We start from the raw sequence: 12,920 nt of genomic DNA, 5'->3' as shown, positions 1-12,920 counted from the left end.
AGCATGCGAACACTCCTCCAACAGAGATACCTTGATTGGTTTGGGCATGTGTGCCAAATGAATGATGGGTGCATCCCAAAGGACATCCTCTACAGTGAATTGGCATCTGGAAAAAGACCCAAAGGATGCCCCAAATTGTGTTTGAAGGATGTGTGTAAGTGAGACCTCAAAGAAGGATGTGGATAACTGGGAAGAGCACAATGAAGACCCCAGTCTTCGGAAACAAGAGCTAAACAAGAGTCTCCGGAGTTACGAGAGGAAACAGTCCATCTTAGAAGAAGAGAAAAGGGCTTGCAGAAGGAAGAGCCCAAAGAGTGGAAACACTACCTTCAAGCGTGTCAGATGTGGCTGAGATGTTTCTCTTGAGTGGGTCTCTTCAGCCACAGCTGCTGTAAAACCAACTGAGTAAATTCTTTATCTTTCAGGGGTGCATGTCCATGGTCTCTCAAGACTGAAGGTTACCTACTACCAGGGTGAATTTCACCTAATATAAAGATCTGACTGGACTATGAGAAGGGCTTTCTACACCACACGACCCTCCCACACATACTCAAGAAAGACTCACATCTGTGTGTGTTTTGTTAAAATGCCTGGTTCTGGTTCACAAACACAAATGTGGCTCCGTAATCAATACTTGAAATTATAATGATCTTTCTAATTTGCAATAGGGATCCATCTGTGTTGTATGTATACTGAAACACCAGTCCTAATGGATCATAGGAAAATAAAAGTATGGACCAAATATTAGGTTTAACATTTTATTTTTAAATGCATTATTTTGACCAAATATTATCAATTGACATGTTTCTGTTATTCGCCAGCGCTGGCTGAATCAAATGGTTATTTTCTTTTCATAGCATGGTATTCACTGTATTGGAGCAGTGTTATATATTTCACAGGTTAATGTATTTTTTTTACTTTTATGTGTTTGAATGTCCATCCCAAACCCTTGAGGTTCTTGAATGCAGGGTTCTTTGTACTGTAAGGTTTATATTTGAAGATATATTTATACAAACCTATGGGCATATCAAGTATTAAATTTGCTGATTCATAACATGACTATTGTTGCAAATGAGCAAGCTGGAATTGCCTGAATATCACTGGTCTAACAATCCATTCATGAATATTCTGTCTGCTTGTTATCATATGTAGCTTACAGGAACAAACAGATATTTGTATTTTGGGGTCCTATTATTCTGAAAATATCTGGAACCCAGAACCTTTGGCCCAGCTCCAGCCATCTTCATGATACTCCTTCCCTTCTGTCTCCAACCTCAAATAATTCAATCTCTGTGCCAGCCACTGTAAATTTCCTGCCAACCCCCTTGCAAGGCCGATGGTCTGCTTCCCACCCCTCTCATAGCTGAACTTCTCATTCTGTCCCATGTAAACCTTCTCACTCCTTCCTCCCAGGAGATCCTCCCCAGAGACCTTGTCATATACAGATAAGTAAGAGTTAATAGAACAAAAGTGCTTCATATCTCTTTGCCTGGAAAGGGTTAACAAGAACAGTGAGCCTGGCTGTCACCTGACCAGAGGGCCAATCAGAGGACAGGATACTTTCAAATCTTGAGGGAGGGACGTTTTGTGTGTGCTGTTAGTTTTTTGGTTGTTGTTCACTCTGGGGGCTCACGGGGACCAGATGTGCAACCAGGTTCTCTCCAATCTCTCCGATACAGGCTCTTATAAGGTCAGAATAGTGAGTACTAGGTAGATAAAGCGAGTTAGACTTATGTTTGTTTTCTTTATTTGCAAATGTGTATTTGGCTGGAAGGAGTTCAAATTTGTATTTTGCTGAAAAGATTTTAATTTGTACTTGTATACTTAGGCTGAGAGGGTATTCCCAGTGTCTATAGCTATAAGACCCTGTGCCTATTCCATCCTAAATTTACAAAGATAATTTTTACTGTTTTTTCTTTCTTTAATTAAAAGCTTTTCTTGTTTAAGAACCTGATTGGTTTTTTTTTATTCTGGTGTGAGACCCCAGGGGACGGGGTCTGGATTCACCAGGGAATTAGTGGGGAGAAAGGAGGGAAGGGAGAGAGAGGCTAATTTCTCTCTGTGTTAGAATTACTGTCTCTCTCCGGGAGAGTCTGGGAGGGGAAGAGAAAAGGAGGGGGGAAGGTGAATTTTCCTCTCTGTTTTAAGATTCAAGGAGTTTGAATCACAGTGATCTTCCAGGGTAACCCAGGGAGGGGAAGCCTGGGAGAGGCAACGGTGAGGGAAAGGGTTTACTTTCCTTGTGTTAAGATCCAGAGGGTCTGGGTCTTGGGGTTCCCGGGCAAGGTTTTGGGGGGACCAGAGTGTACCAGGCACTGGAATAACTGGTTGGTGGCAGCACTACAGGTTCTTAGCTGGTAATTGAACTTAGAGGAATTCATGCTGGTACCCCATCTTTTGGACGCTAAGGTTCAGAGTGGAGAATTGTACCATGACAGACCTATACAAAATTCCTTGCGTCTTGTTGCATATGAATAGGAACTTTCCTTTATTCCAGCCTATTCTGGCGCAATTGTCAGATCCACAGATAAATGGCTGCTATGCAGCAGGGCTGGAGGAGTATTTTCTAGTTCCACTACTGCAGACTGCAAGGTGAGTGAAGGTGGACAAGAAGTCCAGTTTCTGAAGTCCTCTACCTGAGAATGCCTCTAAATAGAAATGGAACTACTGGCTGCTGCTCAAAGAATTATAATGGGTAACTTTAACATCTAGCCACTGCCCCAGGAGTCTAGAAAAGGTGATTGCAATCCATACTCTGACCCACAAAGACATTCATGGTTTTCATATTTGGGAATCTGAAAGGGAAGATATTCATGGACAAGAACCTAAAGGGGAATTTGGGGCCTATTGAGTTTCAAATTCAGAGGATATTTATATTTGCAAATGTTTGGGATTCCATATATTTCCTGAAAAGTAGGACCCCTGAATACCATATAAATCCATGCCAACTTTTAAGGAAGCATCTTTAGAAACTCAGAAGATATGTAGAAGTGAATTTAAGCATAGTTTAGAATGTGGAAGACTCCAAAGAATGTCATATAAGCACTTCATCCCAGCACAGATGTCACTTAAGTCTCTTTTCAGACATATGTATGTATAGATCTGCTGGTAGAATTTAACTCTGTTTCTGTAAAGCAGTCAGAATTTTCAGAAGACCTGTGAACACCTCATCTGACAGTTGGACTCTGGATTTCATTCAGGGGCCCAAGACACACAATAGAAAAATACTTTGGGTATGTCTGTAGAGGCACAAAGCATCATGAAACTGCCCTTTCTTGTACTATCTATAAAGGTATACTTGTGATCTAGATGATAGGTGGCTGGAAATTTCAGTGTGCCAGTGATGAAAGAACTAAGTGTGAATCTGCAGGTTTTGGAACAAAAGAATTATTCCACTGGCACCTTCAATGCAGAGACCAAAAGGCTTTACAGTACATGAAGTAGAAACTAGCATTAAAAAAAAGAGAGTCAGACTTAGGCAGGTACTGTGCCCCTTAAAAAAAAAAAAGTCCTGAGGCAGTATGTTTTAAGACTGTGAGATGTCACTCTTGAGATCGACCAAGGAACATCTATTCATGCCTGAAGTAGGTTGTACTTGTGCTAGTGTCAGTATAAAAAAAATAAATTAAAAAAACCCGTGGCTAACAGTAAAAATTTGAAAATGAAGCTTTATTGCCAGAACTTGAAAATGCATTTATCAGTGACTGACTTACCATAACAATGAATGGCACAACTAAAATGGGTAAAACAAAATTATTTTCTTCATAATTTGCCTTACATGAAATGTCACCATTTTTTGTAGGCATTTTCTTCTGTTCAAAACTAGGCAAAGAAATTAGGGGTGACACTGCAAAATGTTTTACAAACCCAGGATTCCATTTTCTTCCTACAAGTATTGTTTATTCTGAATAGCGCGTTTCAGAATCGTGTCTCAGTAGCTCTGGGGTACCAGCGAATCAAGCAGAGATACTATAGGACTTCGGCTCTTGTGGAAGGTCACTGTTTTTCAGCAGTGGAGAGTGGAATGCTCTATATACACAAAAAACAGGGTTAGCACTGACTTTGGTTATGCAACCTTCCCCATATTCCCCATGCAACCTTCCCTGGCTATATTCCTGATCTTTGTTCTCAGGACATGATAATTAGGTAGAGAAAGTAGTTCAATTTCCATATCCTTCCAGTTTTTTACCTTTTTGTGAGAATGCCATTTAGTGTGGCTTGTGACATGGAAATAGGAATCAGACTGAGATCAATGACTCATTTCTAATAGGACAGCAAAAAGCTGCTGAATTGGTAATGACTTTTGCTGGGCTAGATTTGAAGTGACTAAAGATTTTCTTTCCTATTAGCAATCCCCAGAGTTTATGAGATTGATAAATTGGGGTACAGTCCGTGTATATGAAGACTAATGTAGTTTGCAAACATCTCTTGCCTATAGCAAATATAAGATTGGAGAACTGGGGAGGAAGAGGACATCTGGGGACATTTCCCAGGTTGTGGTGGTGTTGGTGTTTAAGAAGCAACCAATCAATATCCTATTTATCACAGAGAGAGTCCAAATAATGGACTGGGGAGAACATTGACATAAAGTACTCATCCACAGCCCTGAAATGCTAGGGGACCTAAGAGTATAGGAGGCTCGTTAGGTGGAAGTTCCCGAGCTGATTGATGCTGTAGGCAAGCTGATAGCTGTTACCACTTCATCTGCCTTCGTGGATGATTGGGAAGAAACAGCTCCTCTTGTTTCCAAACCTCCATTATACAGCCACATCACTATCATGAGACAGGAGTATAGGCTTTGAGACTAAGCACATATGCTCCAAATAGCACCCTTTGCAGCAAGAGCAACCTATGTGAGGCAGTTTTGGTCCTAAAAGCCCCAGCGCCGAGGCTAGTGGAAGATAAACAGAAGATGCTGTGATTGAAGAATGCACATTGGTAAGTAAAATGACATTTCTGGGATGATAGAACTGGGGGACCCAGCTCAAAGAAAGAGAAAAAAGTAGGCTTGAGAGGACGTAGATGAGGGTAGTTCAAGGTGGAATTTGAGGACCCATTAATCAAGCATCATACCCAAGGAGAGAGAGGTCTTTTTGCCACAAAGTTACTCAAATGAAAAGCAGGATTAAGTCTTCAGAAGTCCCATTCCAGGCAAAGCAAGACAGCACTCCTCCCAGAGTAAGATATTTCTGCTTAATGTGAGTAATGGAGGCAGAAATGAGCCATAAGATTGTAAACTTTTCAGGGCATGGACCATGCATTTAATCCAGAGGTGGGCAAACTATGGCCCGTGGGAACCTCCTGCCCGGCCCCTGAGCTCCTGCCCTGGGAGGCTAGCCCCTGGCCCCTCCCCGTGGTCTCTCCTCCCCCACAGCCTCAGCTTGCTCCGATGCTGGAGCAATGCTCTGGGTGGCAGGGCTGTGAGCTCCTGGGGCAGTGCAACTGCAGAGTTGTGGCCTGACCGGTGCTCTGTGATGCGTGGTGATGTGCCTGGATCCAGCCGGGTGGCGTGGCTGCCTGTCCTGTTGCTCTGGGTGGTGTGGCTATAGTGCCTCCAGCCACCCATGCTCCAGACAGGAAGCAAGGGGGTTGGATAGAGGGATGGGGGCTTGGAGGTGCAGGGGGCAGGATTGTGGATAGGGGTGGTCATAGGGCAGGGAACACAGGGTTGAAGCGGGGCAGGGATCTCGGGGCATGCAGTCAGGAATGAGAGGAGCAGTTGGATGGGGTGGCGGGGGGCAGTCAGAGGTGAGGGTTCTGGGGGCTGTCAGGGAACAGGGAATGCGGGAGTTGGATGGGGCAGGAGTCTCCGGGGGGCTGTCAGGGGGCAAGAAGCAGTAGGGGTCGGATAGGGGCTGGGGCCGGGCCACGCCACGCCTGGCTGTTCGGAGAGGCACAGCCTCTGCTAACTGGCCCTCCATATAATTTTGGAAACCCGATGCAGCCCTCAGGCCAAAAAGTTTCCCCGCCCCTGCTTTAATCTGCCATTATGGTGTTGTATAAATGATAGTGCATACTACTAATTTGGTACAGAAAGTGATACATCATTTCCTTGTTCAGCAGCCCACTGCTGCCCTTCAAATAAAAGAAATTAAAAGATCAAAGTCAAACCTCACCCAAATCAAGTGCAAAAAATAGATGAGAAGTGGGGATAAAGACCTTTTCCTCCACTACTTCATACTGAAATGCTGGAGGGCTTCAGTATTTATTTTTAATAATGTAGCTGGCAAATATAGTGCAACAGGAATTGATACTTGAAAGGAGCACTCAGTCTGGTGAAGGGGATACAAACTAGTATGAGACAAGAAAAATCTAATTAGATTTCTAAATCAAGATTTAAACTTAAAAAAATAAACTGTATGATCAGGGGACCATAACTAATGAGGAAAGGCTGGGAGTCGAGGGAGAGGAGAAATATCCTCATTTAAAATTTGGCAGGGAACATTCCTCTGGCCACGCACTGTTCCAGGGATGGGAGAGCTGTAGGGCCAAACTGTTCAGCCTGAGCGATACTGGGAATGAGTAACATTCTTGGCTCACAGTCTGGCTTAAGGGAGCCACCTGGGCAAAGTGCCCTTGCTAGGATGCATTTGATGTCAGCTGTAGCCTGGAATAGCCAGAGACTGATGTCTTTAATTGCACTAGTGAATGTTGCATTCAGAAAATGAAAGGAAGAGTTTGGCGGAATATCCAGAAGCTGACCAATGTAAGTTTGAAACAGTCACTCACAGTCACTTCTTAATTTGTTTGGTTAGAGCTATCCTTTTTGTACAGAGTTATTTCAACCTTTGATTTTCTCTGACCCCTTTTTTGTTTAGATTTCTTGGACTGTCCAACAGTTTATCCAATATATATATATATATATAATAATATGAGATATACCTATCTCCTAGAACTGGAAAGGACCTTGAAAGGTTATTGAGTCCAGCCCCCTGCCTTCACTAGCAGGACCAAGTACTGAGTTTTGCCCTAGATCCCTAAGTGGCCCCCTTAAAGATTGAATTCACAACCCTGGATTTAGCAAGCCAGTACTCAAACCACTGAGTTATCCCTCCTGTTAATCATACTGGAGAGCCTAATCCTATTCTCCACTTTCTATAGTCCCTCTGTTTTTATTTGTAGAGTCTTCTCTCCTTCCCCGCCCACACTCATACTTCTTGGAGTGGTGTTGCTGGTCTTCCAGACTGGGGCCTGTAGTGGGGTGGACCCCTGTTCCTGCCCTGAAGGGGTAAAAACAGCCCTGGGAGGGGACTGTGTCTGGAGAAAGCAGCTTTTAGGCTGGGCTGATTGGGGGAAGTGGCTGCAGCTGGGGCCATGCCTCAAACAGACTCAGCTGGCCCTATAAAGGCCGAGAAGCCGGGGGTAGATAGTGTCTTTCTGCCTTTAGAGGGAGAAGGGCCTGGCTGCAGGGAGCTAGACACAGCGTACCTAAGTGAAGCAGGGTTGGGGCTAGGCTGGAGAGCTCCAGGCTGTGGCATTGCACAAGGTCAAGGGGGTACTGGGGGTTGCAGAGGGCAGCCCAGGGGTAGGCCAAGGCAGCAGGTCCAAACCCTCCTTGCCTGTGGTGAGTAGGCTGATACTGCAGTCTGCCCCAGGGTGTGGGGCTAGACAATGACTGGCAGTAGCCTTATACTGAGGTGAGGGGGGAATAGTGGGTGGGGGTTCCTCAGGGAGGGGAGACTCAGACTGAGGGGCTACTTTCAGGGAGTAGCACCCCAGGTAAAAGGGCACTGGGGTCCAGGGAGGGACATTGGGGGGGGGCAGAGGACATGTGGATTGCTGGTCTGCAGAGGGGGTTCTGGAGCTGGAACAAGCTAATTCCCAGAACAGACCAGCAGGAGGTGCCACAGGGGTGAGTCCGCATGTCTACAGGGCCACAAAAACAGCTTCCCCAAAAGACTCAGTTTGGTGCTATACCTCCCATTTTAACTGTCCCTTGTAACAAAACACTCAGGTTTAATGTTTGGATCGTGCCTCTGGGATACGAATATCCCTGCACTGGGTATGCTCAAACACCCATACTGAAAATATGGCTTTGTTCCTTTATGACTCTACATCAGCAATGGTAGGGTGGGTTAAAGAACACAACTGATCTCCACAGTCCCTACGTAGTACCCCTCAGCATCGCAGTACTGTATGTATAATCTAAGTAACTTTTGGGTGTGTTTTACTTGTTAATGGTGTGAACTTTTTTAATATCCAGAGAAATCCTAAAAGATAAAGCATATAGTCAACAAAGAAACAGAAGGTTTTCTTCTTTGCAAACCACCCTTATCATCCACAGGCGGATGGCCTCATGAAGTGATCTAATCAGACACTAAAAAAGATGCTAAGGAAATGTGTTGAAAATGAAGAGAGAGGGCAATAATTCATCCCAATATCTATAACTTGCTACAGTGAATTTCCCTGAACCTCTATAGATTTTATTTATTGGCATGGTTGCATGGGAGATTATTACACTAGAAAGTATTCAGAAGGTATAGAGGAAAAAATAGAGCTTGCACATGAAAACACACTTGCCTAACTGTGCATACATTTTAAACTTTGGTCCAGTGCTTCTTAAAAATGTGTCCCTAAATGACATTGTTTCTTTCACCTTATGCAAAATTTTCAGATTGCTGAGGGCCCCAACGTATACATAAAAGTGTGCTCTGACTTATGTGAAAAGAACAACACATCAGCATTGTACAACTATTCTGCCCCACTCTTTTTCCCCCTGTGGAAACACATCCCCTTCCTCCAGCAACTTATCCCCCATAATAGAACATCATCTTTGTCAGTCACCTTTCCATGTTAGCACATGGATTATTGACACACTAGGGCCTTCAGTTCCATTACAGCTTAGTTGTGTCAATGACTAGGTGGATCTTTCTGTGACTCCATAATCTTGAGTAGACAAGGCCTAACATAGCTTTATTTAGGATTCCTGTTTTGTTTTAAGCTGCTGCCTGTACTGTAACGAATCTGAGACATGCTAATTTTGAGTATTATTTTAAATACTCTCAAACACACACAATAATGGCTTCACTATTCATAATGTGGGTTGATTACAGTGCACATTGTTCAGTCATTTAGAATAGTAGGATATGTCAATAATGGACCCATTTTCAGAAATTTAGAGATATAGTTAGTGAAAATTCCCATAGCAGCTGCTCCAACCTCTTGACCACATTTTTTTGTTTATGAACACTTTATGAACTAATTGTTTTCAGAATTCCATTTTCAGAAACAAACCCATTATTGTGTTTGTGCAGGAGTATAAATAAGTATCCAGCAGACCAAGATTTTTTATTTTGCACTCCTACAATTTATAAAAAAAGGAAAACCAAATTAAATATGTAATAACAAAATTCAGTGCTGGAGGAAAAAATTGTATGCCAAGATTTCAGCCAGAAACACATTTTTACAGTTAGGATATACTCTGAAAACAATGACTTTATAATGAAAATACTTATAGACTTAACTATAGCTGTGGTAATAGTTCAGTATGTGTGATCCAAATCTAACAATGTCTGAACAAAATAGACTAATGACAAAGAGGAAAATTCTATAAGTTCAGACAGACATAGAAGATTTAGCCTGATCCTGGGGCTATTTTGTTAGCTTCAGGATAAGGTTCTGTAACTTTAGGCTCCCAATTAATGTAACCTATATGCCAAGTGTCAAGGCCTCGCTGCTAGGATAAGAAATGTGAGACCTGTTAGATATGAAATAAAACATGCTGATAAAAGAAAAAAGACTAGAATGTTAACCTTCTAAAATCCCAAAGATAATCTTGTAGCTTTAGGCTACAATTCATCAAAGTACTTAAGCACATGATTAATGGTAAGCTTCAACTTCAATGGAACTACTCACATGCTTAAAAATCTTGCTGAATCAGGGTCTTCATTTATACAAACGGAAAACATATGAGACACTGGACATAATTTAGCTGATTTTTTTAAAAAAGGCTCAGTTCAAATTTGACAAACTTAAATGACATGCAACAAGACTAGCTGAATCACTTGGAATGTAGAACAGTGTAATAATGTGCTTGTCAGTCATTTGAATGAAATCTCTGAGTTTACTGCTTGATGTCATGAAAATGTGCGTGCATATAGAATTTGGTCTTGCGCTGGTATATGAGCAAATTTTGCTGATGCCTAGTGTTTCTTGAGGGGGCCTGAAAACATAAAGCACAAGAACACAAGTGCTTTTGTTGCACTGGGATAAATTCTGTTCTGAATGAAGGTATCCAGTGAGTCATTGGTAATTCATCTTTTAAAATTAAGGCAGAGATAATCAATCCTGTTTCACTTATTCATGATGACAAAGTTAAGTGCCTTCTTGAACGTTCATATCAAATATTGTTGGATGAATTCCTCTAATGGATTTGATATCTGAGGGAAAAAATGACAAAGATAAAAACTATCAGACAGTAGAATTATTCATTATTAATTGTTCCATCATGAAATCAAACATTGCTGCACTGTCTCAAGTGGGAAGTTGGGTTATTTGATTCCAAGTGCAAATTTGAGCTGTGAGGGTTTAGGAAAACCTGCTTGGGGCTCTTTTTTCCCGTGACAGGATATTACTAAGTCCCATAGAGCAACTCTTAGCAAAGTCGATCAGAGTAAACTTGTATCAGACCCCTATGGAGCAGCACTGTTCCTATCATTCTCCTCATTCTCTCTCCCCTTAATAACGAACCAATCCTGCAAGGTTATGATTATTATTTTAGTACAGTAGTGCCTATAGGCCCCATGGTACTAGGCATTTTACAAACACATAGTAACAGTCTCTTCCCCTAAGAGTTTCTAATCTGAAGATAAGACAAAAAGTGTAGGAGGGGATGAAGAGGCGATGTGACTTGCCTGAGTTCACCACAGAGATTGGGATAGGACCTAGGTCTCCTGCGTCCCAATCCAATGTCCTATTCCCTAAGCAACACTGCCTCTGAAAATCTCCTTGAAATCCCTGAGAGTTGAGGCTTCTCAGCACTTCACAGGGAGCCAAAGAGCACTTTGTACAACTGGGCCCTAAACTATTGTGGAACTTGAGTCCAGGAAGAGATGACTGGAAATATCTCAAAGGAAAAAAGTATGTCTTTAATATGGTGTTATACTCAAACATTCTCTGGCTCCTTGCTTGCTGTTTTGAAGCAGCTGAGTTAAATATATATAGAGAGAGATTGGCATCCTTCAAGTTTGCTTTTCATCTCAATTCAAGCTGGTGAACCATCAGCAGGATGTTCACAAGCTTTTCCAAGACAGCCTGCCTTAGAGGAGCTTGTTCAGCAGAGTTCAAATCTACAGTAAATAGCTCACTACAGCTCCAGTCCTGCTAATGCAAAATACATTAGCTTTTACATTGTAGCAGTAAGAGTGATGGACCCAGTGGTGCCAGGGGTTTTAAATATTCATAAATTCTCATAAATATTAAACATGAAAAACGGTAAAGCGTTAGTTTTTGCTAGACATCAATGAACAACTGGAGAAGAACAAAGGCAGATTGAAAAGAAATAAACTGAGTACAAGGCCAAAATGACTGACAACAAATTTAAAAATAGAGTATTACTGGGGTGAGAAACTAAAAGTGGAGCTGATCAACATTTTCCAATAGAATGGTTTTCTATCAGCAATGCTGATTCAATTAAATTGAAACTTTTGTAGAAACATATCAATTTCTGTTGATTTTTTTTTTGATGAAAAGTTGTTTCATTTAGATATGTTCGAAGTGCTTTGTATTGACTTTATTGATTTGACCTCTGAATTAATATACTAAAAGTTAAAATCAAGTTGTTTGATAAGACTGTTCCAATATTTCCTAAACAAATTTTGCTTTACAGGCAATTTTGACTTTTTATTCTGATTTGGATCTAAGGCAATTTTGTTCTGCGGGAACTTCTAACATTTCAAAAGTTCTGATTTTTTTTTTTTTTTACCAGAAGTAACTAAAATCTCAGACAACTCAACAACAACAACAAAAGTCCAAGAAATGCATGAACCCTGAGATCAAAAACGGGACTGGAGTCCATTAAAGTATAAGAAGGAGCATCATAGTGTTTCAAGAAGTACTGATGCCTATCTTGATTTGTGATCAGTTCTACTTTAAAGACACTGAAGGGAACAACTGCTGTATACTATTAAATAAATTGTATTAGTCGACAAAGACTGTGTGCTTTTGAGTCACCTCTGCAGGGTCGTTTAACTCACATGTGCAAAATGGGAGTAAAATGCTGTTTTCCTGATTTGGTAGCATTTTACACTACTTTGAACAGTTCAAATGACTGCAAGGTGTAAGGCTAGACAGAGTTAGGCCCTACATGTAATGCATATTCACAAGGGGACAGACAGTTAAGGATACAGATTCAACTTTAATAGACTCTTACTAATTTCCGAGTGTGGAACTATGCAACATTTACATCCTTTTATATGGTTGTCACCTGGCCAGCTTTTGACTGATTGCCTGTCAGATGAAGTAATTTGCCAGATTTGTTTGTTGTGTTCACATGCCATCATGTACTACATGATCATAATTACCAGTTGAACACATCATGACTGGTACCAGGGCCGGCTCTAGCCATTTTGCCGCCCCAAGCATGGCGGCACTCCGCGGGGAGCGCTCTGCCACTCGCCAGTCCCGTGGCTCCGGTGGACCTCCCGCAGGCGTGCCTGCAGATGCTCCACCAGAGCCGCCTGCCACCCTCCCTGCAACTGGCAGAGTGGCCCCCATGGCATGCCGCCCCAAGCACGTGCTTGGCGCGCTGGGGCCTGGAACCGGCCCTGACTGGTACTAAGCTATGGTCCCCCAGCCAGGACCTGAATCCTGGTCTGTACGTGTGCATACAGAGGTGGACACGTACTAATGTGGTAGCAGTGCCCTAGCCCACCCCTGAATCCCTCTAAGTCCTGCATTACTTGCTGAGAGCAGAGCCCACC

This window comes from Gopherus flavomarginatus, chromosome 3 (genome assembly GCF_025201925.1).
Source record: "Gopherus flavomarginatus isolate rGopFla2 chromosome 3, rGopFla2.mat.asm, whole genome shotgun sequence".
In the NCBI taxonomy this organism is placed as follows: Eukaryota; Metazoa; Chordata; order Testudines; family Testudinidae; genus Gopherus; species Gopherus flavomarginatus.
This window is presented reverse-complemented; position numbering follows the sequence as displayed.